We start from the raw sequence: 15,137 nt of genomic DNA, 5'->3' as shown, positions 1-15,137 counted from the left end.
CTGCCCCTTTAATATTGAGGACCTGTATTTCAGGTTTCCATTGCGTGTCACTGCCCCTTCCTGAGAGGAGTCCTCCCTCTGCCCAAGCCCTCCAGCTTCAGTCTCTAGCTGCAGGCTGAGAAGAAGGTGAGGATGGAGTCGATGTGGCTCTGGTGCCCTGTGCCCATCCCTGAAGCCATATGTACTGCTCTGCTCGTGGGTGCATCACACACATCATATGTAATGTGCAGCTGGACACTGCTCTATCTTTGTGGTTCTGATGGGTTGGGGAAGGTTCTGCTAGTTCCTTCAGTCCGCAGGGCTTGAAGCTATCTCAAGGGCTTTGCTCCATGCAAGATCGGGGTGGTAGCTTCCTCCCTCCTGCTGTGGTGGGGGTTTGACTCTTCAAAATAACCCTGGGTGGGTTCAGGGCTTTGCTTCCTTGGATGCAGTGGGAGCTGATGAGACAGATAAACTTAATCTGAAGGGAAAATCTTCTCTCCAGGAAGCAGAACCTCTTCCTCCACCCTGGATCTGTTCATCAGAGGATTTATGTGTTTCTCCTCTGGACCACCTAGGAGAAAAGGGAGTTAGGTAGTTAAAGTCTGGTTACACTCCATGCCCTACAAGGAGGTATGCAGCCCTGATGGAGCGTGCCAAAGCTGGGTATCGCTTATTTAACGTTAAAATGCTGGAGCTGATGAATTGCAAAGCGCTCCTTGGTTTTTATTTCTTGGATCCAAAGCCACGTACGTAAAACTGGGATAAAGCAACGCCTGAACACGTGGCTGAAAGAAGTGCCTGTGAAAATCCTTTGTCTGTGCCCGTGGGTTAACACAAAGGGCTCCGGCTCGGCTGCATGCACCCTCTCATCGGTGCTGCTGCTGCCAAGGCTGATGCAGCATCTGGAAGCGCTCAGATTTCACCAGGTAAAACGAATCTCAGGCAGGAGCTTCCTCAGTGTAAATGGAGATGCGGACCGGAGCTGGTGTCTGTGGTCCAGCCCGGAGCATCCCATGTGGCTTTTCCCACGGTCAGGCAGGATTGTCCCTTACAGGCAGTAGAGCTGCTGTTTGCTGATGCTCTGCTGACTTAAAGCAAACTAAAAAGAGAAAGGGCAGAACTATTTGACCTTTTTTTTTTTTTTTTTTCCTTCTTTCCTCTATGTGCCGGAGATGAGCCTGCGGTAGACGGTGTTAGGCAGAGCCCTGGGACCAAAGCTGCTCGCTTCCACCGTCGCATCCTTAAGCTGCAACAAAATAGTGTCCCTGTAGCCCTGAACGTGATGGAGAGAAAACCATGCCCTTTTTCTTAAGAGCGTTGGTGTGTGTCTACTGTCCTGTGCTGCGGGGCAAGCAAACTAGAGGAGGTGTTTGGAGTGGCCGGAGAACTGGGACCGGTGCCTGCCGGAATGGTGAGGCTGCTGCACGGAGGGCGTGTGAGCGACCTAAAGGCATCTGCTTCCCTGGTTAATTGGAGCTGCTCTCCTCTGATCACCAAGGGCCCTGGTTGTCCCACTCGAGGCGCAGGCACCAGTCACCGTTGGCGATTTAGTGTTCTATCCCAGGGGGTTTGGAACCACCAGCTTCGCCCCACGGGGTGGGATGGGGTAGCCGTGGGGACAAGGGGTCCGTGGGGACCAGCGAGGATGAGATGCTGCCGTGTCGCTTCCCCAGAGCAACTCAACCTCCCTCCAGAGACGGACAAAAAAAAGTCATTTTTCTAATTAAAGCGTCCTGTGTCCCGGTCCCAGAGGAGCGCGGCGATGGCTGCTCAGTCCCCATGGCACTGGAGAGCTGGAAAAGGCGCTGCCGGTGCCCGTGGTGGCCTGTTTGCCCCAAATTAGGATCCAATTAATTTATGCAGATGGGGCAGGGTCTCTCCTAAAGCGCTTTTATGCCTAATCGTTCGTTTCCTACCGCCACGGGCGCACCCCGCAGCCTCCCCGGCACCGCACGGACTCGTTACCCGGGTCTGGCTCTGCAGGAGCGGGTGGGAAGGGGGTGTCCCTGAGGCTGCACCCCGGAGCCTGCGGGAGCCGGTCCGGGGAGCTACCTGAGCCAAAACCCCGATGGTTGGTGAGAAGGAAGAGGGAGGGGGGTTTTAAGGCAGAATTTGGATGGTGAAAAGCACCGCCAGAGCCGCCAGGTCTTCTGCTGCGCCTGATGTTGGCCGTAAATCGTTGAGGCTTTCTCCTTTCCTCCACCTCTACTTTGCTTTCTCCCTGGAATTTATGAGGAAAAGCTTTTTCCTCCTCTCGCCCCTGGGAAGGGGTGGGCAGAGCAGAGAAATAAAAGCCAGGGATTTACTGCCTGTACCGGACCACGGGTACCCTCGGCACACGCCGGAGCAAACAGCTCGGGCTCAGCCGGTGGGTGACAAACGAGGCTGGTCCCAAGGGTTTGTCCCCGCACAGGGAGCCGGGAGGACGCTCCTGCCCTTGGAGGGGTTCAGGATTTGGGGATTTTTCCATCGGGATGTGATTTTTCTTTCTGGTGGGAGTGGGAGGGCTGGTTTATGGGATGCTGTGGGGGCTTTTTTGGCAGTTCGTAAATCAATCGTTGGGGTTGGGTCATGAGGTGGATGGAGGGATGGGGCACGGCGGAGCTGGGGGGCAGCAGCACCCGAAGTTAGTGGCTGTCAGCCTGCCAGGGGGGACGACGTGGGGACACGGGGATGTGGGGACCATTCAGGGCAGGTCCCAGACGCCCAGGGCTGTGGGTGCTGCTCCCAGACCCCACATGCTTGGTGCACACATGTTCACACGTGTCCCCTTGCCACCTTCCATGCCACCCTCCATGCTACAGCCACGTCACCCCTATGCCACCTTCCATGTCACCCCCAGGCACCCCTGTGCAGCCCTATACACCCTCCATGCCACCCCCCTGCCACCTTCACGCCACCCCCAAGAGGCCCTATTCACCCTCCATGCCACCCCCCTGCCACCCCAATGTCACCCCCATGCCGCTGCCCTGCCACCTCCATGCCACCCTCCATGTCACCCCTGAGAAGTCCTATTCACCCTCCATGCCATCCCTCTGCCACCCCAATGTCACCCCCATGCCACCCTCCATGCCACCCTGCATGTCACCCCCATGCCACCCTCCATGCCACCCCCCATGCCACCCCCCTGCCACCCCAATGTCACCCCCCTGCCACCCTCAAGAATTCCTATTCATCCCCCATGCCACTCTAATGTCACCCCCATGCCACCACGAAGAGGCCCTATTCACCCTCCATGCCACCCCCCCGCCACCACCACGTCACGCCCCTGCCACCCCGATGCCACTTCCCTGACACCCTCCATGTCACCCCCATGCCACCCCCGAGAAGTCCTATTCACCCTCTGTTCCACCCCCTGCCACCCTCATGTCACCCCCATGCCACCCCAATGTCGCCACCCCAATGTCACCCCCCCGCCACCCTCCGCCCCCCCCCCCGCCAGGTGGCGCTGTCTCCCCCACCCCTCCGCGCATGCGTCCCACCCACCCTCCGACCTTCCCATCATGGCGGCGCGCTGCCGCCGCGCCGCGCCGCGTGCTGACGTCACCATCACCGCCGGCGTACGCGGCGGAGGTGGGAGGGGGAGTTGGGGGGGGGGGCGTGGGCGTGGGCGTGGCCAACGCGCTCTCCGCGGCCGGGCCGGGCGGCGGCGGCGGCGGCTGCTGAAGCTGAGGCGATCGCGGCGGAGGCCGGGGTTGAAGGCGACGCAGAACGAGCGGGCGGGCCCGCATGGGGGGGTTCCGTGAGGCAGCCGGTTGATCTCGGCGCGGCTGCTATTGCTGCCGCCGCCACAACCACAACCACCACCAACCACCTACCGCCGGCGCGATGTCGAATCCCGGTACCCGCCGGAACGGCTCCAGCATCAAGATCCGCCTCACAGGTAACGGGGCGGCGGCAACGCCGTGTCCCCCACCCTGGGCCTTGGGGCCCGGCCTCCCCTCCCCTCACGCCGCCAGGCCGGGGAGGGGGCGTCCGCCCCCTCCCCGGCCTGGCGGCGTGAGGGGAGGGGAGGCCGGGCCCAAGCCGTTGAGGTGGGGGAGGCCGTGGGGCCGAGACGGCGGCGACTGAGCTCCGATCGTTACTTAACTTTTATCCGCCGTTTTCCCGGTCCCGCTTCCACCTCCGTGGCCCTCCGGAGCGTCTGTTAATTCTTATGTATTTATATTTTTTTTCCTGCCCCCCCCCCCCTCTTTTCCTCCCCCCCCCAGCCGGCTGACAGAATCGGGGGGGGGGGGGAGGGTGGGCTTTATGAGGGAGAAGAGGGGGTGCCCCTGTCTCCCCTCTTTCCTGCCCGCAGGTCATGGCACCCTGCTCCTTCCTGTGATCTCTTTTGCACCTTTCTCTATGGAGGGATCCCTGTGAGACCCCCCCCCCCGCGCCACCCTGCTCCTTCATGGGGTCCTTTTCTGCACCTTCCCTTTGTGTGTGTGGGGGGTTCCCTGTGACACCCTCCCCCAGCAGGCCAGGGCACCCTGCTTCTTCTTGGGGTCTCTTCTGAACCTTCCCCCATATGGAGGTCCTTGTGTGTCCCCCCGCCTTCCAGCAAGCCAGAGCGCCTTGCTCCTTACTGGGGTCTCTTCTGTACCTTCTCCACGGCTGGGGGTCCCTGTGACACCCCCCAGGGCAGGCCAGGACACCATCTCCCCAGGACACCCTGTCCCTTCCTGGGGTCTGTTCTGCACTTCCCTGGGAGGATTTCCAGGACCACCTTTCCTGCAGCCTTTCATAATCTGCCTTGCTCCGCTTTACTTAATAACCCCCTCCCAATCTCCCATGTGCCGAGGAGGATAAGGCGGTTGCTAATGAGAAAACGTGCATTTAGTTGCTTTTAGCTTTTTTTTTCTTTAGTGGGTTGGGTTTTTTTTCCTCCTTCCGTGCAACTTGCTGTTGCCTGGCAAATTGTGCATTAAACTTTTGAAGTTCCTTCCCCGAGCGAGAGGTGACACCAGAAACAGTGTGTGTCAGTCGTGCCTCTGCAAGGATGCACGTATGGATAAACCAATTTATGTTGCACCCTGAAAGATGTGGATTAAGTCTTCTGGAAGCTGCTCCGGTCAATGCCGAGACTGCTTCTTTAATGGGAAGAGACAGAGTTTCTGCTTCTGGAGACTGCTTTGTGAATTATTAATAAATAAGGTCCAATCCACTCTTCCAAAGGCAACAGGTGGATGCTTGGAAGTCTCTCGGGCTGAAGGAGCCACGGTGCTACTCTGAGTCGCTGGCATTGATCTATAGAGAGCTGTTTCTGGGGGTGCATAAAACATTGTCAGATAATGAGAAAACAGCGCTAGTTAAACTTCAGTTACAGATTAACTTGCTTCTGGCATATAAAGCAATCAATCAGAAGCAGCTCTTCAAAAAAAAAAATATCCCGGTTTTCTTCTAATCCTTTTTTTTTTTTTTTTTTTGATTCTGCACTGCTTGTTCTTTAGGAAGACCAAAGTTTGTGAGGATAATGTAAATCTGAAAATCCTTTTCTCGGACGTGAGAAGGCTGAAAATATTTTTAGGGTGTACGGATAACGTTTGATCTGAAATTAGTTTTGTGGTGATGTATACGAAATGTCAACTCAGTCATTATTGTGGCTTATTTTTGTGCAAGTCAGTCAATAAAAATGTTGTGAGTTAAGTAACTTCGGCCGTGGTCGTAGCCCTTCTTCTGAGCTGGAGGATATGCTTGAATAACAGACAGAAGCTGTTGGTTTTAATTTTAAAGGCTGAATGCTGCATCAAATGCTTTTTTCCTTTTAGCATGCACTAGTCTTCCCTCTTCCCTCCTGACAGAACATTTTCTGGAAGAGACTGAAGTTTCGGTTTGTTGAGCAACTTCATGGATTTTTTTTTAATTTTTTTTTTTTTTTACTTTCCTTTTTTAACTACATTGAAGAAATCTCCTGCTTGCTCAAACACATCTTCTGTTTTTACAAGCGAGAAACCTGGGTGGTGTGTGACAAAAAGTGCTGTATTTAATCAAAAAATAAATTGCTTTGGGAGAGGTTTAGCTTTAGAGCCGTTGGGCAATGCTGTATTCCTGGCTTCGCTGGAGACTGGAGTGCTGACTTACCTGGTTCAAAGAGCTGTAGCTGTGGCTTTTGTTTTCTCATCTGTTTTGTTACTGAGAGATCTGAGCAGATTTAAATCAAGACAGAGGACCTCTTCTGTTATGATTTACTACCTGCGTTGTGTTTCCTGTGATTAGAAACCATTTACGTTTTGCACTACTGAAAGTAGCTGTGTAAATACCACTTAGTCTGAAGGTGCCTGTGAGCGTTACTTTGTAAATGGGAAGCGAACAGTGGTAGAGTAATTCATGCTTTAATTTTAAAGACATGATTATTTTTTTCCTCTTATATTGGAAAAGCGTTTGTATTAGCAGCGTGTTGGGATTATTTGTGTGGATATATCTAAAAGCTCTGGATCCTCTGATGATTATCGGAAACGGTCTTCCAGCTTATACACAATGGTGTCAGCCCTATCCCGATACACATCATAATGAAGTAAAATGGCAAATAATGCATCCAGTTTAGAAATATTTAAAAAAAAAACCCAACAACATCAGTAAGTAAGTTGGCTGGCAGGTTAAAATGACTATGTGCTATGGACCTCAAACGTGCTAATCTCTCATCGTATCTCAGTTTCTCCAAAAGCCTGTTCCTCTCTTATTTCCATTGGAGCTTCCACCACTGCTGGTGATGTAGGAGCCAGAGATATTTGTGGCCTTGTCTCTTGGAGCGGTTCTAGGCAAAGTAAGGTAAACCATACTGTTAAGTCCATGGTCTGTTTGTGTCCATACTGTCATCAGGGTAGTGCAACGGTGGCGGAATTACCAAAGCAGGGATGGAAATTGATGCTGTGAGTGTGTGTGCTCAAAAAGTCGGGTCAGGATCTGCTGGGCCAGGGAGGAACACGACCCACGGGCCAGGGAGGAACACGACCCACAGGCCAGGGGACCTCCGCGGAGCACGTGTCCCTTTTTTACTGATGCGCTTCTCTGAAACCTTTGTTTGCTGCCGCAGTCGTGGTGGCTCCCTGGGGAAGTTCCAAAGGGTTCATCATCTCCAAGGTTTACACGCGTCTTGCTCATGCTGTTATATCACCCAGAAGTACTCGTGAAAACTGCAGTCTCATTGTGCTGGGTATCGGAGACGTTCCTGTTCCAGGTAGCTTGCAGGGGAAGGTTGCAGATGGAATTGGAAAGACTGTGAACAAGTGCACTAAACACATTAACTTTTCTACCAAAAAAAAAAGCTGCAAGTTGTGTTCTGGCTTCATCGGTGCTGGCTTTTTCAGCAGGGTCTCAGCTGAGGTGTTAAAAGCTGGCTGGGTTCTGGTACTGTTGTGGAACTGAAGAAAAATTGGGAAGGAAAAGGCATTAGTTTGAACTTCATGGAGAGGTTTGGAGAGTTTGGGAGTATAAAAACGTGTTCCTCCTTCCTTCCTCCTTGGAAGGTGCTGGGCAGCTGGCTGTCGGCGTTGGTGCAGTGTTGGAGGGAGGGTATAGATGAGAGCCCTCCTGGATGCGAGGGGAGAAAAGTGCAGTGTTGGAAGCATCGAGGAGGAGTGAGGAAGATGATGGGGAAGCGGGTGCATTCTGTGATGGAAGGGGAGGAGTCGGAGGGGGTTTGTAGGCCACAGGTTTGATTCCTGTAGGAAAGGTGATGGTGCTCAGCAGGGGCAAAGAAAGGGAAAGAGGAACGAGGTGATGCAGAGGAGTATCCTGAATGCCACTTTCAGTTCACTGCAGTCAGCACAGATTAGGGAAGTCCCATCTGCAAAACCTGGCCGCTTAGTAGCTGGTAAAGGGGTGGTTTTGGGTCTTTTTGCAGATGTGAATTTATAATTTAAGGAGTACATAAAAGAATACAATGACTTCAAGTAGAAAACGAAATATACGTTGCCTTAAGAGCAGTGTTCACATAGGACTATTACAAAGGCACAGGTTAAAATGTGTCACAAATGTCAGTATGTTTTGCTTCCCTTTCCTGACTAATGTCGTATCGATCGATGCAGCAAAGTTAACTGACTGATCAATGGCAACACTAATATTGGTGACCTGGACAGTTTTATGTCCCGTGTTCAGAAACAATGAATATCTGTGTAGGGATCTCTATATCGGACATCGTAAATACTCCATAGGCTGGCTGTAGTTTTATGGTCCTCCATTAGAAAATCTATGGGTTACAGGCTACCAGTATTCAGTATGGAGCCGGTTTCCTGCAACGGGGAGCGCGGCGGGGAAGCAGCAGTTTAGTACCTCCAGTTTATTTTGCGTGGCAGTCTGGGAGGATGTCGAAATCCGTGTCTCGTTCTTTTCTTCTGGTAAGGATTTTCTCGACTCCGCGTCTTGTGGGAACGTGTTGCCTGGTTGTGGTCGGAGCTGCTGGGCTGGAACGCGACGCCGAGCTTGGCCACAGATTTCCTGTGCGATGCCGAGCGAGGCGCTTAGCCTCCCTCTGCCTCTTCCCTATTTGTGTTGTGAAGAAGTAGCAGCGCTTTCGTGAAGGTAAATTTGTGCCTCTTAAGAGGCCCTTGGAGATGGGGATGGCAAAGAGGTTTGGGGCATATAACTAGAGGGGGGGGGGGGAAACCCAGAATAATCTTGCTTTCCTGGGGGGAAGTGCAGGGAGCAGCGGTTGCAGCCAGCCAGCTGGCATCTTTGGGCTGCCGGAGTGGGAATCCAAAGAGCAGCCTTTTCCTCTGGGCAGGCCATGGGTAGCGAGTCTCCCTTTTTTCTTTCTCCCAGTAAGTCAAAGCTGTGCCAGCACCATTGTCCTGGTAGAAGTAAATTACATCTCCAAAAGGAGTTTGTTTGACTGTCCCCCTCAGGAAAGGAAAGTAGAAACAATAACTACATTATTCCTAACTCGAAACTTTCTTTTTTGGGATTGAATGTCTTCATATAAAGAAATGCAGTTTGGGCTGTGGTTGTGCAGTTACTTAATTATTTCTTCCTTTCAATTCCATACTGCCCGCCAGTCCAAGACCAGTTTTCTCATCCCTTTCCGTAAATGGCTTTATCACATTCCTAAAATTTCGTAGGGTCGTACTTTCTCTTTGCGTTGCAAAATTAAGCATCAGTCCAGGGGTAACATAAGCAGTGCTTCCAGTTTCTCGGCGTGGAAGTCCATTTTACGCCAGGACATTACGTGTGATGGGTGGCTGCCCTCTTACCAACTCAGAAACTGCTAAAACTGCCACCGTAAATCAGAATAAATGAGCCCCCTCGGATGTTTCTGTGGCCGGAGCTGTGCTCGGTGGGGGGGGGACCGAATGAAGAAGTAACTGGGTGGAAATACCGCCCGTGTGTGTGTGTGTGTGTGTTTGGAAAGTTTACCTGGATCGCTGCCCAGCGTTAAGCAAGTCCAGTTGAGACGCTTAACGTTGGATTAATCTGGTTAGATTACTGGCTGCTATTTATGGTTCTAGAGTTAACTACTCGCTGGGCTGCCTCGTTGCTCGGGGCGGCGTTGGTTGAGGTGGCCTGATAGGGCAGAGCAGTTCGCAGAAGACGCGGTTACATCTGTTGGTGTAATATCCTTGTGAAGTTCAGGTACGTACACAGCAGAGCAGCTCATTTAAGACTTGAGTGAAGAGAATATTAAAAAAAAAAAAAAAAAAAAGGCTAGAAGAGACAGTTCCGTGTGCAATGTTTTTCCCTAAATTAGGAATTGAATCTTTTTTGTTATGTTTTTCCATTATGATTCCTCTGGAAATGGTTAAAATATTACTGTGAAAAGGACCAAATTCTGGAATAACACTGAAAGCTTTTACCTGTATTAGTGCTTTCACATTTTTCATGAAAACTGAAGCTGATTTATTCTCCCAGAGCGAAACAAACATGCATTACCCTGTTACTGAAAGCTGTTTGGTTTTTCCTACACCGGCAGTTGTGAGGGGAGAAAGGAGTCGGTGAGATCTTGAGCCTCGAGATACTTGTTGACAGCCACCACGTTGTTTCTCCTGTTGGGGATCCATTTAGGTTTTAGGGCACGTGTCTGTGCTAGGGTCCTCAAAGCTCTTGCCAACACCAAGATGCCTCCTCTGTTGATGGTGAGGACACCACTACAGCTGATGATCCACTTCCAGTGTTTTTTACCTTGATATCACCTCACCTTCTTTAGCACATAGACTGGAAAGCCTGAAGTTAAGGATGCAGGTAGTCGACGTGGACCACTGGTGTTATGGCTGGCAGTGAGGAAGCTGTGCTGCTCTCGGACCACGGTGTTTCAGGTGCTTGCAAATGAGTTCCTGCAGATATCGCTGCAATAACGTTAAGATGTTATCTCCTTGCTGGTCTGCTGGCCCCCATTGCCAAAAAATTTGTCACTCACCGTGAGAAAACTGGTGGAAGAAAACCTGTGCTCGTGCTTCAGCTGCTCCAGTGCAAATTCAGCTTCTCCCTGTAAGTCTAGCCCAAGAATTCAGGCTAAGATGCTGGGCTTTGAAAAGCTGAGGGATGTGCACGTGTTGCCTTCTGTTAGGAGGAGTTGACTTTGGGAGGAAAAACAGAAAAGAGAGAGTAGAGATTTCTTAAACCAAGCACAAAGCTTTGCTAGAGCATGTTTATTAGTATATATCAATTGATAAAAGATTTATTGAAGTATTAATGTAATACAAGAAGAAACCTGCACACGTTTGCTAAAGAGGAGTCAGTAGGTCCATAACAGGTTAAAATGCTACTTGCTTATAAACTTTGTTTCACATCTCTTTGGAGGGAAATTCAGTAATTTCTGAGAGGGGATCCCTGGGGATATTTTTCCTCTATTTTTTCCATTTCTCTCTTTCTTTGGAAAGCCGTAAAAACATAATGGGAGGACAGAGCAAAAATGTTGAAAGTTTTTCTTTCAAATATTCTCTTATGAACCGGGAACTACGTTGGGAATACGTGGGGGTATGGGAGCTGGATGATAAATTTGACGATACTCTAGTTGAATTGGCAGAATAAGCACGCATGCTGTTTTAGAAAGAATCTCTCCACAGGGCTGTAATAGCTTGATGCCTTCCTCTTCAGTAAGTCATTTCTGTCAAGTTAAAGGCCAAAATTCAAACTGGCTTGTTGTCAAGGACACTAAGCACAGCAGGCAAAAATCCCCAAGGCTACCCAATTCACGGCATAGATAGATAAAGCTGGCAGAGCTTGGTTTACTCTTCCTCCCCTCCCCCTTGAAAAATCCTCTTCCCTGGGTTTGGGTTTTTTTTGTTGGTTTTTTTTTTTTTGAGGATATGGACACTATTCTGCATACTAACACAATTGAGCAGAAAGTATTTCAATGGAAGGTTTGTTCATCTGCTTGTGGGTAAAACAATCCATTATTGTTTGGGGGTAACGCTAAAATAATGCACAATCCTCCCACCCCCCCCAGTGACGTCGTGGTGCTGGAGGATGCTCTGCACTTCCAGCTGTGCTCACCTCCTTCCAGCTGTGCTCACCTCCGCCACAGCTGGAGGGAATTGTCACTGGCAGAGGGACCTGCTCCAGAATCCCCTCCCGGTGAGCACCAGCCCTTTACCTTGGCTGTTGTGCGATGAAGCAGTTCAAATGGCTTAAGCTCATAATCCTAAATTGTGCTGTTATGACCATAGGAAATGATGGAAAATTCTGCGGAATTAGGTGTTTGTAATAGCTTTCTGTTTTACACTTTGGTTCCCGATTCTCTCGTAAGAATATACAGCAGCCCATTTAGGAATAAAGGGCAATGTTAAACCACACTATTAACTTCAAGTGTTATTGACCACTAGAATACTCCAGGAATATTATGTGTCCCTGAATGTCCTCACTAATGTGCAGTTTTAGCCATGGTTGGTTTTTTTTTTTTTTTTGAATGGTAGATGTTTCTTTGCCAATTGATTATGAAGAAGCCCTGCTGAAGAAAATAGAATTTGATTCTCTTTCTTTCACAGATAACACGTTACCTTTCTCTTGCAGCAGATTTTGCTTTTACTGGTGACCAGCAGTAGGTAAAGAAATATTTTTCGATAGGATGCAGTCTTTTTTTCCTCAAGTTGATGAGGTCTTTCTCAATAAATTTTATTATTTGGCGTAAAATGGCATTTTTTGTATGAGTGAATTAGGAGGAATAGCGTTTTCTTTGACCTTTCAATATGTTTGCATTTTTGTCTTCCGTAAAAATCTGCCTATTTCTCTAATGATTAGACCAAAATAAAATGCATATGTGTTTATCAACTTAAAGTTTCCATCTCTTGCTTACTTCACAAAAAGGCAAATTAAATTTGCATTTGTTAAAATCTATCCTTCTAATTAATCTCCATAATTTCCAGGACGCTATATTAAAAGCTCTCCTTTGTGTTTTTCTCCTTAAAATAAAGGTTAAAAGCCCACTGAAGATAGTTGCCTTTTTGTTTATTTTGAATTCAAGGCAAGCGCTCACATCAGTCTGAACTCTCTTTTTCGTGGTCTTGACTTTTCTTCCTCACACCCCAAATGTGGTGTGTTTTGTATCCCCAAAGTAAACTGGACGTTACAGTTGAGAAATCAATTCCTGTGGTCAGTATTTTTACATCTTTTGGTACACGGGGTGTATGACCCAAAAAGTTTCTTGAAAAGGAAACATCTTTTGAAATGCATGTGCTCCATTTTCCTGAAGAGCAAAAGCAAAAAAAAAAAAAAAGTCCAGACTACATATGAAAATTAATTAATTGAGTGCATGGATTGTGCTTTTGCTTTAATATGTATTTCTTTTTGACTACACAAGAGCAGAATTTAGAAAAGCAAGGAATTTCAATTTGATTCAGACTGGCAGTGATTGATGTACTTCCAGGAGAAGCCTTGTTCCTTATCCTTTGCAGCTGGTGTGGTTTGATGTTTTTACCTGGGCAGACATCTTTATAAGCACGTGGGAACTTCGGTTTAAATTCAGAATTAAAATGCAGAGGTGTCCTATTCTACAAGTGTAAGTCTAATTAGTGGATACCTCGTTGTTGAAAAAGGCTTCTTTAGCATTAATGGAAAGAGAATCCGTTAGATTTGGTAAACTTTGGGTTCAGAATTGAGTAGGTGAATGTAAGCTAAAGGTCTGATGTCAGCCGTTGAAAGAAAAATTGGGTGAATTTTCTGGGGTCTTGAAATTATAGTTACTTCAGCGTTACACAGTAGTAGAAATTCCAAGCAGTATCTCTTAGCTCTTTCTTAAAAATGTCTGTAGACAGGTAACCATCAAGCTAAGTACTATGATGGACATGTTGATATTTCATTTGTCTGTAAATATCCTATTAAACAACAGGTCAGAGAGAACAGAAATGGTTTGGTGCAAAAGAAAAAAAAATAAATAAAAATGTCTGAAGTGTTGGTGCTTTTGGATTTTGCAGAGAACTTCTGTGTGTCTATTTTTTCATCTCCCAGCTATTTCTTACATGGAGCAGGTTTTATGCTGTGATCTGCTGATGCATTTAATCCACTCCTGAAATTGTTTTTAACTGGAGTGAAAATACTTCTGTTGGGGTCCCCCTTCCACAGCTGAGTGCCGAAGTAAGGTGAGATAAGGTTACAAGGTGTACGTGAAGTTCAGGAGCTCGTAGGTGCCAATGAGTGATCCACCAGCCCATGAATATATTGGAGTCAGAAAAGTGGTCCAAATTATGAATTTACTCTTTGAGGTTGGTGGTTGTGTGATGTAGCCAAGTGAAACTCTGCCCTTGCACCTTTTCCAAGAGATCCTATAATTCATTAAATGATCCACCATTAAATTTGCTACTGTAAAAGTGCAGGCTATAGCAATAAACCTCTGACTCTTTATAAGACTGACTTCTGCGTGTTGTGCAATAATTACCTAAAATATAGTATGCTGCATGTACAGCTAATACAGCAGAACAGGAGCACCTACATCTTTTATTCCTTCTTCCCAAGATTTTTAGGGAATTGACTGTTAATAGACTTTTTTTCACGACTTATTAATTAGATGTGTCTGTACCAGCACAGGTCTGAGAGTCAGTCGGCCAGACTGACACCAACACGCAGCCTCTCCGTCTACTTAGGGTAATGTAATCACTTCCAACAATTGCGCTGTCACCAGCTCTTATTAGTAGTGCTTTTACCTGGTCTAGTAGGAGATTTAGGCAAACAAAAGAACCATGTAAACAGGCGCTTTTCTGCGTTGTGTTCTTCAGTTTGAAATGAAATACCTTCTCGGTGTGAGAAGGGTCTGTCTGGTAACAGGATAAATAGCACTTCAGTTTAATCCAACAGCCTGGCTTGGGTTTGCAGTCGCAAGTGATTGTTTTGTTCAATCACAGAAGTAATTTGCCTTGTCTACAAATAATGTTTTGATAAACTTCAATAGAAATTAGCAAGTCAGCCATCAAATGGGATTTATAAAAAGTTGCTTGGGAAAATGTGTTGTAAGTAGTCTGCAATTCAAGGCATTTCCTTCGCAGGATGCTTATCAAGTCTGCATGTGCTACTTCCAAAATGAACTAGAGCGTAGATGAGAACTATTTTTGATAGAAGGAAGAAAAAAAAAAAAAAAAAAAAAGGAAAATAAAGCCCAGTTGGAAAGTAGTACCAGTTTTTCTTTTTTTTTTATCATTGCCTTAGGATGTAAATCCTACAAGTGTGCCGAGAGAAAACAGGCTTTGAAACACCAGAAGGAATCAGATTAATCTGTGATGTTTGAGACGGTGCTGGTAGTGTAAACGTGATTGAAATAGTCATTGGAGGAGCGGTGAGAGAATCATAGAATGGTTTGGGTTGGAAGGGGCTTTAAAGATCATTGAGTTCCAACCCCCTGCCCTGGGCAGGGACACCTCCCACCAGACCACGTTGCTCCAAGCCCCATCCAGCCTGGCCTTGAACGCTTCCAGGGATGGGGCATCCACAGCTTCTCTGGGCAACCTGTTCCAGTGCCTCACCACCCTCCCAGCAAAGAATTTCTTTCTAGTATCTAATCTAAATCTCCTCTCTTTCAATTTAAAACTATTACCCCTCATCCTATCACTACATTCCTTGATCAAATGTCCCCTCAATGTACCAGAAGCCTCTGGATAAAATGACTTCTCTTTGATAGTCCATATATACTGAGTAAAGACTAACTGTACCTCCTATTTCTGTGATGTTTCTTCACCAGGGTGGTTGTATCAGTTTTAAGGATGGTCCTGCTTCCAGATGCCGATGTAGAGCATTTTTTGCTGGGTTTTTTT

The sequence above is a fragment of the Numenius arquata genome, chromosome 14 (assembly GCF_964106895.1).
Source record: "Numenius arquata chromosome 14, bNumArq3.hap1.1, whole genome shotgun sequence".
Classification (NCBI taxonomy): domain Eukaryota; kingdom Metazoa; phylum Chordata; class Aves; order Charadriiformes; family Scolopacidae; genus Numenius; species Numenius arquata.
Note: the sequence above shows the minus strand (reverse complement) of the source record.